The 15,329-nt window shown below is 55.2% G+C and overlaps 2 protein-coding genes across 6 annotated transcripts in view; both read right to left on the bottom strand.

Moving 5' to 3' along the window:
- LOC142466363 (uncharacterized) overlaps positions 1 to 15,329 on the bottom strand; it is a 790,214-nt gene that overhangs the window by 621,355 nt on the left and 153,530 nt on the right. The gene's annotated exons all lie outside the window — the stretch shown is intronic.
- LOC142466692 (uncharacterized) overlaps positions 1 to 15,329 on the bottom strand; it is a 308,558-nt gene that overhangs the window by 139,675 nt on the left and 153,554 nt on the right. For 2 of the 5 annotated variants that reach the window (XM_075571997.1, XM_075571993.1), the window contains exon 1: positions 7,100 to 7,177. The exons of 2 other annotated variants lie outside the window; for them this stretch is intronic. The gene's annotated coding sequence lies outside the window, so the exon portion shown is untranslated. Of the gene's footprint in view, positions 1 to 6,061; positions 6,121 to 7,099; positions 7,178 to 15,329 lie in introns of those variants that run through there. One more of the 5 variants, XM_075571994.1, reaches the window with a different exon arrangement.

The following is a 15,329-nucleotide window of genomic DNA, read 5'->3' on the forward strand; positions in this document are numbered from 1 at the left end:
CACAGTTAGTCAGTCTGTCAGGCACAGTCAGTCAGTCAGGCACAGTCAGTCAGGCAGGCACAGTCAGTCATTCAGTCAGTCAGGCACAGTCAGTCAGTCAGGCACAGTCAGTCAGTCAGGCACAGTCAGTCAGGCAGGCACAGTCAGTCAGGCAGGCACAGTCAGTCATTCAGTCAGTCAGGCACAGTCAGTCAGTCAGGCACAGTCAGTCAGTCAGGCACAGTCAGTCAGTCAGGCACAGTCAGTCAGTCAGTCAGTCAGGCACAGTCAGTCAGTCAGGCACAGTCAGTCAGTCAGTCAGGTACAGTCAGGTACAGTCAGTCAGTCAGGCACAGTCAGTCAGTCAGTCAGTCAGGTACAGTCATTCAGTCAGTCAGGCACAGTCATTCAGTCAGGCAGGCACAGTCATTCAGTCAGCCAGGCAGGCACAGTCAGCCAGGCAGGCACAGTCAGTCAGTCAGCCAGGCACAGTCAGTCAGTCAGCCAGGCACAGTCAGTCAGTCAGTCAGACACAGTCAGTCAGGCAGCCAGTCAGTCAGTCAGTCAGGCAGGCAGTCATTCAGTCAGTCAGACACAGTCAGTCAGTCAGTCAGGCACAGTCAGTCAGGCAGGCACAGTCAGTCAGTCAGACACAGTCAGTCAGGCAGCCAGTCAGTCAGTCAGGCAGGCACAGTCAGTCAGGCAGGCACAGTCAGTCAGGCAGGCACAGTCAGTCAGTCAGGCACCGTCAGTGAGTCAGGCACCGTCAGTCAGTCAGGCACAGTCATTCAGTCAGCAAGGCACAGTCAGTCAGTCAGCCAGGCAGGCACAGTCAGTCAGTCAGCCAGGCACAGTCAGTCAGTCAGCCAGGCACAGTCATTCAGTCAGTCAGACACAGTCAATTCAGTCAGTCAGACACAGTCAATTCAGTCAGTCAGACACAGTCAGTCAGGCAGCCAGTCAGTCAGTCAGGCAGGCAGGCACAGTCATTCAGTCAGTCAGTCAGTCAGTCAGGCAGCCAGTCAGGCACAGTCATTCAGTCAGTCAGGTACAGTCAGTCAGGTACAGTCAGTCAGTCAGGTACAGTCATTCAGTCAGTCAGGCACATTCATTCAGTCAGTCAGGCACAGTCATTCAGTCAGTCAGGCACAGTCATTCAGTCAGTCAGGCACAGTCATTCAGTCAGTCAGGCACAGTCAGTCAGTCAGGCACAGTCATTCAGTCAGTCAGGACCAGTCAGTCAGGCACAGTCATTCAGTCAGTCAGGCACAGTCAGTAAGTCAGTCAGTCAGAGTCATTCAGTCAGGCAGGCACAGTCATTCAGTCAGCCAGGCAGGCACAGTCATTCAGTCAGTCAGGCAGGCACAGTCATTCAGTCAGTCAGGCAGGCACAGTCATTCAGTCAGTCAGGCAAGCACAGTCAGTCAGCCAGGCAGGTACAGTCAGCCAGGCAGGTACAGTCAGCCAGGCAGGTACAGTCAGCCAGGCAGGTATAGTCAGCCAGGCAGGTACAGTCAGCCAGGCAGGTACAGTCAGCCAGGCAGGTACAGTCAGCCAGGCAGGTACAGTCAGTCAGGCAGGTACAGTCAGTCAGGCACAGACAGTCAGTCAGGCACAGACAGTCAGTCAGGCACAGACAGTCAGTCAGGCACAGATAGTCAGTCAGGCACAGTCAGTCAGTCAGGCACAGTCAGTCAGTCAGGCACAGTCAGTCAGTCAGGCACAGGCACACAGTTAGTCAGTCTGTCAGGCACAGGCACACAGTCAGTCAGTCTGTCAGGCACAGTCAGTCAGTCAGGCACAGTCAGTCATTCAGTCAGGCACAGTCAGTCATTCAGTCAGGCACAGTCAGTCATTCAGTCAGGCAGGCACAGTCAGTCATTCAGTCAGGCAGGCACAGTCAGTCAGTCAGCCATTCACAGTCATTCAGTCAGTCAGGTACAGTCAGTCAGTCAGGTACAGTCAGTCAGTCAGGCACAGTCATTCAGTCAGTCAGGCACAGTCATTCAGTCAGGCAGGCACAGGCATTCAGTCAGGCAGGCACAGTCATTCAGTCAGGCAGGCACAGTCATTCAGTCAGCCAGGCAGGCACAGTCAGTCAGCCAGGCAGGCACAGTCAGTCAGGCATAGTCAGTCAGGCAGCCAGTCAGTCAGACACAGTCAGTCAGTCAGTCAGGCAGCCAGTCAGTCAGTCAGGCAGGCACAGTCAGTCAGGCAGGCACAGTCAGTCAGGCAGGCACAGTCAGTCAGGCACCGTCAGTCAGTCAGGCACAGTCAGTCATTCAGTCAGTCAGGCACAGTCAGTCATTCAGTCAGTCAGGCACAGTCAGTCATTCAGTCAGGCACAGTCAGTCATTCAGTCAGGCAGGCACAGTCAGTCATTCAGTCAGGCAGGCACAGTCATTCAGTCAGTCAGTCAGGTACAGTCAGTCAGTCAGTCAGGCACAGTCATTCAGTCAGTCAGGCACAGTCATTCAGTCAGTCAGGCACAGTCATTCAGTCAGGCAGGCACAGGCATTCAGTCAGGCAGGCACAGTCATTCAGTCAGGCAGGCACAGTCATTCAGTCAGCCAGGCAGGCACAGTCAGTCAGCCAGGCAGGCACAGTCAGTCAGTCAGGCACAGTCAGTCAGGCAGCCAGTCAGTCAGACACAGTCAGTCAGTCAGGCAGCCAGTCAGTCAGTCAGTCAGGCAGGCACCGTCAGTCAGGCAGGCACCGTCAGTCAGTCAGGCACCGTCAGTCAGTCAGGCACCGTCAGTCAGTCAGGCACCGTCAGTCAGTCAGGCACCGTCAGTCAGTCAGGCACCGTCAGTCAGTCAGGCACCGTCAGTCAGTCAGGCACCGTCAGTCAGTCAGGCACCGTCAGTCAGTCAGGCACAGTCAGTCAGCCAGGCACAGTCAGTCAGTGTCAGTCAGTGTCAGTCAGTCAGTGTCAGTCAGTCAGTAAGTCAGTCAGGCCCACTCAGGCTCAGTCAGTCAGTCAGGCCCACTCAGGCACAGTCAGTCAGTCAGGCCCACTCAGGCCCAGTCAGTCAGTCAGGCCCACTCAGGCCCAGTCAGTCACGCACGCACAGTCACAGTTAGTCAGGCACAGTCAGTCAGGCACAGGCACACAGTTAGTCAGTCTGTCAGGCACAGTCAGTCAGTCAGGCACAGTCAGTCAGGCAGGCACAGTCAGTCATTCAGTCAGTCAGGCACAGTCAGTCAGTCAGTCAGGCACAGTCATTCAGTCAGTCAGGTACAGTCAGTCAGTCAGTCAGGCACAGTCAGTCAGTCAGGTACAGTCATTCAGGCACAGTCATTCAGTCAGGCAGGCACAGTCATTCAGTCAGCCAGGCAGGCACAGTCAGCCAGGCAGGCACAGTCAGTCAGTCAGCCAGGCACAGTCAGTCAGTCAGCCAGGCACAGTCAGTCAGTCAGCCAGGCACAGTCAGACACAGTCAGTCAGGCAGCCAGTCAGTCAGTCAGGCAGGCACAGTCATTCAGTCAGTCAGACACAGTCAGTCAGTCAGGCAGGCACAGTCAGTCAGGCAGGCACAGTCAGTCAGTCAGACACAGTCAGTCAGTGTCAGTCAGTCAGTGTCAGTCAGTCAGTAAGTCAGTCAGGCCCACTCAGGCTCAGTCAGTCAGTCAGGCCCACTCAGGCACAGTCAGTCAGTCAGGCCCACTCAGGCCCAGTCAGTCAGTCAGGCCCACTCAGGCCCAGTCAGTCACGCACGCACAGTCACAGTTAGTCAGGCACAGTCAGTCAGGCACAGGCACACAGTTAGTCAGTCTGTCAGGCACAGTCAGTCAGTCAGGCACAGTCAGTCAGGCAGGCACAGTCAGTCATTCAGTCAGTCAGGCACAGTCAGTCAGTCAGGCACAGTCAGTCAGTCAGTCAGGCACAGTCAGTCAGTCAGTCAGGTACAGTCAGTCAGTCAGTCAGGCACAGTCAGTCAGTCAGGTACAGTCATTCAGGCACAGTCATTCAGTCAGGCAGGCACAGTCATTCAGTCAGCCAGGCAGGCACAGTCAGCCAGGCAGGCACAGTCAGTCAGTCAGCCAGGCACAGTCAGTCAGTCAGCCAGGCACAGTCAGTCAGTCAGCCAGGCACAGTCAGACACAGTCAGTCAGGCAGCCAGTCAGTCAGTCAGGCAGGCACAGTCATTCAGTCAGTCAGACACAGTCAGTCAGTCAGGCAGGCACAGTCAGTCAGGCAGGCACAGTCAGTCAGTCAGACACAGTCAGTCAGGCAGCCAGTCAGTCAGGCACAGTCAGTCAGGCAGGCACAGTCAGTCAGTCAGGCACCGTCAGTGAGTCAGGCACCGTCAGTCAGTCAGGCACCGTCAGTCAGTCAGGCACCGTCAGTCAGTCAGGCACCGTCAGTCAGTCAGGCACCGTCAGTCAGTCAGGCACCGTCAGTCAGGCACAGTCAGTCAGGCACAGTCAGTCAGCCAGGTACAGTCAGTCAGTCAGTGTCAGTCAGTCAGTCAGGCCCACTCAGGCTCAGTCAGTCAGGCCCACTCAGGCTCAGTCAGTCAGTCAGGCCCACTCAGGCACAGTCAGTCAGTCAGGCCCACTCAGGCACAGTCAGTCAGTCAGGCCCACTCAGGCACAGTCAGTCAGTCAGGCCCACTCAGTCACGCACGCACACTCAGTCACAGTCACGCACGCACAGTCACAGTTAGTCAGGCACAGTCAGTCAGGCACAGTCAGTCAGGCACAGTCAGTCAGGCACAGTCAGTCAGGCACAGTCAGTCAGGCACAGACACACAGTTAGTCAGTCAGTCAGGCACAGGCACACAGTCAGTCAGTCTGTCAGGCACACAGTCAGTCTGTCAGGCACACAGTCAGTCTGTCAGGCACACAGTCTGTCTGTCAGGCACACAGTCTGTCTGTCAGGCACACAGTCTGTCTGTCAGGCACACAGTCTGTCTGTCAGGCACACAGTCTGTCTGTCAGGCACACAGTCTGTCTGTCAGGCACACAGTCTGTCTGTCAGGCACACAGTCTGTCTGTCAGGCACACAGTCTGTCTGTCAGGCACACAGTCAGTCTGTCAGGCACACAGTCAGTCTGTCAGGCACACAGTCAGTCTGTCAGGCACACAGTGTCACGCATGAACACACAGGCACGCACAACACACTCAGACAGACACACACACAGACAGACACACACAAGCACAGAATGCAGTAGCACCTCCTCCTCCTCCGTACGTAGCCTGTAACTCACATGCAAAGTTCCATTCTACAGCAGCAGCAGGCTAGAGCGAGCTCTGAGGAAGCGGAAGGGGCAAGAGGGAGGAGGGGAGCAGAGGGAGAAGAGCCAGGAGCTGCAGTGCGGGCGGAATCACTGCTATAGCTGCTGATTGATGGCGCGCCCGATCTCATTCCCCCTGCCATCTGGCCCCGTTCCCCTTTACCTGCACTCCGGCTCAGTTAGGGACCACAATGAAGGAGGTTGCAGTATTGATGAGGTGTGCACGCACGCCGCCCCCTGGTGTCCGTACTCACGAAGCATGCGTACGTACACATGGGTATGGTGCAACAAAAAAAATGTACGTACTTGCGAGTGTACGTAAAGCGGGTGTACGTAAAACGGGGTAGGCCTGTAATATCACTTTGTGATCCTCCTAGAAACAAGCTGTCTAAAGCACCCCTCCTCCTGTGGAAATAATGATATAAGTAATTATACATTCACATTAGCAAGGACAAACAAATCGCAGATAGAGGGATAAGTACCAACTCATAGATGCATACTGTACATATATAGTTGCTTAAATCAAAGAAAAGCAATTTCCAGTTAACAAATGGAGGGGTAAATCACATACTAGCAGATGAATGTAAAGTAACTACATCCAAACAATCCACCATAATACTTAGAATACAATAATATAATACACCTTCTGTCCAATATTTTTGGACAAGCCACCTTACAACTCTAGTATGAGGTGATTGTGTAAACCCCTAGGGGTATATATACTTGTTAGTGTCACTATTGCCGTAAGGTGTATGGTCTGAGGAGAGGATGTGTCTGCCCTGAAACACCACGTGTTTGCATATACCTGCTCTGATGCTTTGAATACAAAGTAAGTTACTTACAGAAAAGCCTCCTGTGTGCTTCCTCCACCACTTTATTTCTTCATCTTCTCTTTCCCGGAAGTGGAGACACTGACTACATCCAGGTCAGAGCTGGGTCCTACTGCGCATGCTCACACTAAGGGGATCATGGGAGTTGTAGTTTTTAGACTTCAAAACGGATCACGTGTCACATGCTGTGTAGATTAGAAACAAGACAGTAACATTTCCCAGGCACTGTGTTAGGGAAAGATAGTTTCTTCTGTATGTAGATGTGTATACTCCTCCTTGTCCTTAATATATATCAGTAAAGCTGCTTCAGTTCCTCCCTTTTGGCAAATGTTGATATGAAGGAGGTAACCGGGATATGACATAACCCCTGAGGCTGTAATAGAAGTAAAGTACTGCACGCGTGTCCAGGACCTCCCCACCCCCCTTCTCTCTATCTTACAGAAGGCTGGGGCAGCACATTTTTCAACCACAGAGATATTTACAGTGGCTGTGTTATCCAAATACTTACTCATTCTGAGGTTGTGTCCAATATAAATCGTAGCGTGGTCGTGGGGGGAGTGCTGGTATTGAATCTCCCTCCTAGTAGGCTCAACTTCTATTTTTTTGGGGGCTATCCAGCCCGGTCAGTACCCTTTCTAAGGTGAATTGGCTTTACTTCCAAATAGTACCTTCTACGTGCACCAGGGAGTTTTTAATACCGTATAGTTTATTGTTGCATTACTATTAAAATTGTTTTTAATATTGACATATCATTTCATTATTAGAGGATGTTTTTTGGTTTCGTACCTCTTCTAGATGCTTTACTACCACACATCCTATTGGTGATACCCAGTGCAGACATGTAGGGGGGCTTCTGACTGCACCACTGACCCAAATGGCGAACAAGGTCACCAAGATCCCTATTAGCGTGCACGAGTACGTAGTACAGATATAATATCCACTGATTAAATGCAGTATATCACCACCCCACAATGGGCTAACAATAGTGACAGTACAGTCTGTTAAAAACAGAAAATTACAAAACTTTAATAAACAATGATGTTTACGTACGTGACGCCTGCAAGTGGGACGGTGCCAAGGATGGCCGAGTGAATCAGCCTCCTCCCCTGTCAAGGTTACAGCTGTGTGTCCTACTGCGCATGCTCACACTAAAGGGATCATGGGAGTTGTAGTTTTTAGACTTCAAAACGGATCACGTGTCACATGCTGTGTAGATTAGAAACAAGACAGTAACATTTCCCAGGCACTGTGCTAGGGAAAGATAGTTTCTTCTGCATGTAGATGTGTATTCTCCTCCTTGTCCTTAATATATCTCAGTAAAGCTGCTTCAGTTCCTCCGTTTTGCCCAATGTTGTTATGATGGAGGTAAGTTGGATATGACATAACCCTGGAGACTGTAATACAACTAAAGACAAGCGCGTGCACACGCAAACACCTTATGATCACATGACCTACTTTACCCTATCAGAGGACAGCAAGCCAACAACCAATGCAATACAAGTATTGAGAGCTTGTATTGCTTTGGTTGTTGACTTGCTGCCCTCTGATACGGTAAAGTAGATCATGTGATCAGAAATCGGAGCTACAGATTCAAAAGATTTGTACTCTTGAAACTGAGCACCGAAAACAGCTCACAGGCCTGCGCAGGCGGGTGCCCACGCAGGCCACACGCACTGTTGCAACGTGACTCATCGTGGCGAGCGTGAGCGCGCCCGCCCGCTCAGCGTCACCCTGGACGAGCATTTATACTTAACTCCTCGTGTTCAGTATCAAGTTTAAATATCACCTCTATGCTGGCGACACACAAATTTACCTTTCAACCCCTGACCTTACACCTGCTATACAGACCAAAGTTTCTGAATGCCTCTCTGGAATATCATCCTGGATGGCCATCCGCCGATTTAAACTTAACATGGCAAAAACAGCTCCTTATACTTCCTCCCAAACCTGGCCCTACTACCCCCTTCCACATTACTGTTGGAAATACGATCATTCACCCAGTAGCCCAAGCACGCTGGGGTAACACTCGATTCCTCTCTCTCATTCTCCTCTCACATTCAAAACGTTTCTTAAAAGTGTCGCTTTTTCCTCAGCAATATCACAAACATACGCCCTTTACTATGTTACTTGACTGCTAAAACTCTGACTCAGGCCCTCATTCTTTCCCGTCTCGATTACTGCAACCTCCTGATGTCCGTCCTTCCTGACTCTCACCTGTCTCCCCTACAATCTCCTGATGAAACCGAGTAGGTGAAACGCGTAGAGTGACGTTTACTGCACTGGCCGGAACCCCTGGAAGCGGATGACGTCACTTCCGGTTTTCGGTGAGACGCATCCTGACACGCACGCTGAACCAGAGGGAAGCCTGAGACACCACTCATCCGGCTGCTGAGATCCACTGCGAGTGATCTAAATGCTTTTTAAACTTTGAACCATGTGAGTGTATTGTATTTCACTTACCTTTTAAAACTTTTGTATACAGTCTGCACTATGTCCAGTCTTATTTTCCATTAAGGTCCTTTGAAGTCTATATCCTTATGGTGAAGACTGATCTCCTGATCGTTTTGTGGCATCTACAGCACTCAAAGATACCTTTACGTGCCTCTAATTTTCTCACGCTTGTGAGTACATTGCAGATAGACCTGTCATTACATTTTTATTCTATTTTATACAATATTGCACTATCAGTGTATTTTCTCTATTTTCACATATTTTGCGCTTCCTGATAATCCACTCCTTTCGCCTACAATCTATCCTAAACGCTGCTGCCAGAATCACTCTACTCTTTCCTAAATCTGTCTCTGTGTCTCCCCTCCTGAAATCCCTCTCCTGGCTTCCGATCAAATCCCGCATCTCACACTCAATTCTCCTCCTCACTTTTAAAGCTTTACACTCTTCTGCCCCTCCTTACATCTCAGCCCTAATTTCTCGCTATGCACCATCCCGACTCTTGCGTTCTTCTCAAGGATGTCTTCTTTCTACCCCCTTTGTATCTAAAGCTCTCTCCCGCCTTAAACCTTTCTCACTTTCTGCCCCACACGTCTGGAATGCCCTTCCCCTCAATACCCGACTAGCACCCTCTCTATCCACCTTTAAGACCCACCTTAAGACACATTTGCTTAAAGAAGCATATGAATAGTACTGGATAATCCTGGACACATCTTAATATATAAATTTGAAATTTGTAGGGTTGTTGGTAGATGTGGTGAATCTGATTGGTCCTCAGCCGCTGGCCAATCAGATTGGTGGCTCTATGACGTCACCCAACTGCCACTCTCTTCTTCTCGTCGCCCGCAGCTCACCTTCCCCCTCGGCCTCACCCAACTGACAAACACACACCTCTTCACCCAGCTCAGCTCCCCGCCGGCTCCCCTCCCCATTACCCCCCCAGCTTACCTCCCCGCCGGCTCCCCCCCCCATCACCCTCCCCAGCTCACCTCCCCCCAGGCTCACCCGAGCCCCGGCCAGCAGCAGCATGCGGGTAGTGTCGCCGCCGACACAGCTCCGCGCGGGGGGGGACAGGCAGTGGGCAGACAGCCTCCGGAAGGACCCCCTTCCTCCTGCAGCTGCCTCCGGTAAGATGGCGGCGCCGAGTGGACAGGCAGTGGGCGGGCAGCCTCTGGAAGGACCCACTTCCTCCTGCAGCTGCCCCCGGTAAGATGGCGGTGCCCAGCGGACAGGCGCTGGCGCAGGGGGGGGAGGGAGTCAGGAGAGGGGGGGGAGGGAGTCAGGAGAGGGGGGGGGAGGGAGTCAGGAGAGGGGGGGGGAGGGAGTCAGGAGACGGGGGGGGAGGGAGTCAGGAGAGAGGGGGGGAGGGAGTCAGGAGAGGGGGGAGAGAGTTAGGAGAGAGGGGGGGAGGGAGTTAGGAGAGGGGGGGAGGGAGTCAGGAGAGGGGGGGAGTCAGGAGAGGGGGGGAGGGAGTCAGGAGAGGGGGGGAGGGAGTCAGGAGAGGGGGGGGAGGGAGTCAGGAGAGAGGGGAGGAGAGGGGGGAGGGAGTCAGGAGAGGGGGGGAGGGAGTCAGGAGAGAGGGAGTCAGGAATGGGGGGGAGAGGGAGTCAGGAGAGAGGGGGGGAGAGGGAGTCAAGAGAGGGGGGGAGAGAGTCAGGAGAGGGGGGGAGAGGGAGTCAGGAGAGAGGGGGGGGAAGCCCACTGACTGACACACACACTGACTGACTGACACACACACTGACTGACTGACACACACACTCACTCACTCACTGACACACTCACTCACTGAGTGACACACACACTCACTGACTGACACTCACTCACTGACTGACACACTCACTCACTGACTGATGCGCACACTCACTGACTGACGCACACTCACTGACTGACGCACACACTCACTGGCTGACGCACACACTCACTGACTGACGCACACACTCACTGACTGACACACACACACTCACTGACTGACACACACTTCCCCCCTCAGTCAGCTCAGCTGCCAAACACATGGGGGGCACGGAGCTGTGAACAGGGGGGGGTGGAGCTGTGAACAGGGTTGGAGGGGGGGAGGGGGGGAGGGGGGAAACAAAGCATTGAATGGGGGGGAGGGAATCGGAACTGAACAGTGGGGGGAGGGGGGCGCAGCTCTGAACAGCTGTGAAGAGGGGGGGAAGGGAGTTGAGAGGGAGGATGAGGGATCCAGAGCATTACATCACGGGCAACGCCGGGTATATCAGCTAGTGATACATAAAGCTTGACCCCCTGCAGACACACTTACTAGAATTCCCTCCTACTGTATATGTTCCCCTACCTACCAATTAGATTGTAAGCTACTCGGAGCAGGGACTCCTCTTCCTTAAAGTTACTTTTATGTCTGAAGCACTTATTCCCATGACCTGTTATTTATATTATTTGTTATTTATATGATTACAACGTGTATTACTACTGTGAAGCGCTTTGTACATTTATGGCGCTATATTGGCAGCATTGGCATCTTAAGAGTGATGCATTTAAAGTGATCATTTTAAGTGACAATACTAGTTCGACTATAGTTTGACTAGAGGTGACTGGGGACTGCATCTTTTCTACAAACTCTTACTCAAGGCAACAAACGGTGAGCTTAAATGACCACACTTTGATCCCATTCTTGCTAACCTGCATATTTAACCCCACACCCCTTTACAACTTATTTCACTGCAGCCTCTCCCAAAACTGACAGCACAAAACACTGATACCCTGAATTGACTCTAGCATTGCAATGCAGCAAAACACTTGACAAGGAACAGGCTACCCCCTGATGCTTAGTCTGTACACACTCACTTTGCTCCATGCAGAAATGCCTACCTCTGGCATAATGAATCTGCTATGTATCTTAACATGTTTCTTTCTCATGGCCTCATGGAGATGTTACTCCCTCTATCCACTAAAAAACTCCTCCATTATGGCCCACACCCAACATCACCATACACCCTGGACTACTCAAAAGCCTTGCACTATCTACTGAATGTTGGTGGAGAACTCTAAAAACCAGCACAGCAACCACTGCTCACTCTAATGGCAAACACCACAAATTTACAACTTGCAAACAACTACCCAAATGTCTACTCATACTATTACTCTCTTTAGCAGGTGATATTGAACCTAACCCACGTCCTCCCATTTCAACTCTGTCCCATACCCCTGAGAATTCCACCTTTAAATTCCAAAAAGGGCTATCTGTCGCCCATATAAACATCAGGAGCCTGCTGCCCAAACTGGACGAACTAAGGGCATGGTGCCTTATGCATAAACCAAAAGCCATAGTTCTTACAGAAACATGGTTAACCCCTAAAACCCCTGATGCAAATATCACCATTCAGGGATACTCCATTTTTAGGAGAGACTAGCTGAGAGACCCGGCGTTGCCCGTGAGTGAAATTTCCCGCTAGGAAAAGGTGGGGGGAGGGACAATGGACAGGAGATGGGGTGGGGGGAGGGACAATGGACAGGAGGGGACGGGGACAGTGGACAGGAGAGGGTGACAGTGGACAGGAGGGGGGGCAGTGGACATGTGTGGGGGGGCGAGGGACAGTGGACAGGAGGGGGGGACAGTGGACAGGAGGGGGGGACAGTGGACAGGAGGGGGGGACAGTGGACAGGAGGGGGGGACAGTGGACAGGAGGGGGGGACAGTGGACAGGAGGGGGGGACAGTGGACAGGAGGGGGTATAGTGGACAGGGGGGGGGGATAGTGGACAGGGGGGGGTGACAGTGGACAGGAGGGGGGGAGAATGGACAGGAGGGGGGGAGAGTGGACAGGAGGGGGGGTGAGAGTGGACAGGACGGGACAGTGGACAGGAGGGGACAGGACAGTGGACAGGAGGGGACGGGACAGTGGACAGGAGGGGACGGGACAGTGGACAGGAGGGGACGACGACAGTGGACAGGAGGGGGACGACGACAGTGGACAGGAGGGGGACGACGACAGTGGACAGGAGGGGGACGACGACAGTGGACAGGAGGGGGACGTCGACAGTGGACAGGAGGGGGACGACGACAGTGGACAGGAGGGGGACGACGACAGTGGACAGGAGGGGGACGACGACAGTGGACAGGAGGGGGACGACGACAGTGGACAAGAGGGGGACGACGACAGTGGACAGGAGGGGGACGACGACAGTGGACAGGAGGGGGACGACGACAGTGGACAGGAGGGGGACGACGACAGTGGACAGGAGGGGGACGCGGAGGCAGGGAGGGGGGAGTGAAAGGCAGGGGGAGTGAGCGCCGGGGAGGGGAGGTGAATGAGCGCCGGGGAGGAAGGTGAGTATGATGGGGGGGGGGGAGGTGTGGAGGGAGGTGAGTGTGATGGGGGGGGGGGGTGTGTGAAGAGAGGTGTGTGCGTGTGTGTATACCCGGCGTTGGCCGGAGGCAGGGGGGGCGTCAAAGGCTGGGGGGCCTCAAAGGCAGGGGGAGGGGGGGCGTCAAAGGCAAGGGGGGGGCGCCGTCAAAGGCAAGGTGGGTGCGTCAAAGGCATGGATTCCTCCCCCTGCATTTCCTCACCTGCCAGCATGCCACGCTCCTCGGGCTGCCACTGGTTGTCTCCCCCCTCGTGGCCTCCGCCGACTCCCAGTGGCACAAAGGAGGTATTAACTCCCTGCCGCCCTCCTCCTGCTCCTGGGGATGTTGAGCCTTAGAGAGCGTGCTGGGGGAGGTGGGTGAAGTGGGGGGGGGGTGAGGTGGGTGAAGCGGGGGGGGTGAGGTGGGTGAAGTGGGGGAGCGACACACACGCGACACCTACCTCTACTTCCGGGTGACGCCATCTTCTCAATTGGATGGCGCGAGGGAGGAAGGGGGTCATGCCGGTGAAGGGAGGTGAGTGTGATGGGGGGGAGGAGGAGAGGTGTGTGTGTATACCCGGCGTTGGCCGGAGGCAGGGGGGGGCCTCAAAGGCAGGGGGGGGCGTCAAAGGCAGGGGGGGGGGCGTCAAAGGCAGGGGGGGGCGTCAAAGGCAGGGGGGGCGTCAAAGGCAGGGGGGGCGTCAAAGGCAGGGGGGCGTCAAAGGCAGGGGGGGCGTCAAAGGCAGGGGGGGCGTCAAAAGCAGGGGGGGGGCGTCAAAGGCAGGGGGGGCGTCAAAGGCAAGGGGGGGCGTCAAAGGCAAGGGGGGGGCGTCAAAGGCAAGGGGGGGGGCGTCAAAGGCAAGGGGGGGGGCGTCAAAGGCAGGGGGGGCGTCAAAGGCAGGGGGGGGCGTCAAAGGCAGGGGGGGGCGTCAAAGGCAGGGGGGGGGCGTCAAAGGCAAGGGGGGTGTTGCGTGAAAGGCAGGGAGGGGGGGGTGTTGCGTGAAAGGCTGGGAGGGGGGGGTGTTGCGTGAAAGGCAGGGAGGGGGGGGTTGCGTGAAAGGCAGGGAGGGGGGGTTGCGTGAAAGTCAGGGAGGGGGGGTTGCGTGAAAGGCAGGGAGGGAGGGGGGTTGCGTGAAAGGCAGGGAGGGAGGGGGGTTGCGTGAAAGGCAGGGAGGGGGGGGTTGCGTGAAATGCAGGGAGGGGGGGTTGCGTGAAAGGCAGGGAGGGGGGGTTGCGTGAAAGGCAGGGAGGGGGGGGGTTGCGTGAAAGGCAGGGAGGGGAGGGGGGTTGCGTGAAAGGCAGGGAGGGGGGGGGTTGCGTGAAAGGCAGGGAGGGGAGGGGGGTTGCGTGAAAGGCAGGGAGGGGGGGGGTTGCGTGAAAGGCAGGGAGGGGGGGGTTGCGTGAAAGGCAGGGGGGGGGGGGTTGCGTGAAAGGCAGGGAGGGGGGGGGGGGTTGCGTGAAAGGCAGGGAGGGGGGGGGTTGCGTGAAAGGCAGGGAGGGGGGGGGGTTGCGTGAAAGGCAGGGAGGGGAGGGGGGTTGCGTGAAGGGCAGGGAGGGGGGGGTTGCGTGAAAGGCACGGAGGGGGGGGTTGCGTGAAAGGCAGGGGGGGGTGTTGCGTGAAAGGCAGGGAGGGGGGGAGGTTGCATGAAAGGAGGGAGGGGGGGGAGGTTGCATGAAAGGCAGGGGGGGGAGGTTGCATGAAAGGCAGGGGGGGGGGGTTGCATGAAAGGCAGGGGGGGAGGTTGCATGAAAGGCAGGGGGGGGAGGTTGCATGAAAGGCAGGGGGGGAGGTTGCATGAAAGGCAGGGGGGAGGTTGCATGAAAGGCAGGGGGGGGAGGTTGCATGAAAGGCAGGGGAGGGGAGGTTGCATGAACGGCAGGGGGGGGGAGGTTGCATGAACGGCAGGGGGGGGGAGGTTGCATGAAAGGCAGGGGGGGGGAGGTTGCATGAAAGGGAGGGGGGGAGGTTGCATGAAAGGCAGGGGGGGGGAGGTTGCATGAAAGGCAGGGGGGGGGAGGTTGCATGAAAGGCAGGGGGGGGGAGGTTGCATGAAAGGCAGGGGGGGGAGGTTGCATGAAAGGCAGGGGGGGGGAGGTTGCATGAAAGGCAGGGGGGGGGAGGTTGCATGAAAGGCAGGGGGGGAGGTTGCATGAAAGGCAGGGGGGGAGGTTGCATGAAAGGCATGGGGGGGAGGTTGCATGAAAGGCAGGGGGGGAGGTTGCATGAAAGGCAGGGGGGGGAGGTTGCATGAAAGGCAGGGGGGGGAGGTTGCATGAAAGGCAGGGGGGGGAGGTTGCATGAAAGGCAGGGGGGGGGAGGTTGCATGAAAGGCAGGGGGGGGGAGGTTGCATGAAAGGCAGGGGGGGGGAGGTTGCATGAAAGGCGGGGGGGGGGAGGTTGCATGAAAGGCAGGGGGGGAGGTTGCATGAAAGGCAGGGGGGGGGAGGTTGCATGAAAGGCAGGGGGGGGGAGGTTGCATGAAAGGCAGGGGGGGAGGTTGCATGAAAGGC

The sequence above is a fragment of the Ascaphus truei genome, chromosome 15 (genome assembly GCF_040206685.1).
Source record: "Ascaphus truei isolate aAscTru1 chromosome 15, aAscTru1.hap1, whole genome shotgun sequence".
Classification (NCBI taxonomy): Eukaryota; Metazoa; Chordata; class Amphibia; order Anura; family Ascaphidae; genus Ascaphus; species Ascaphus truei.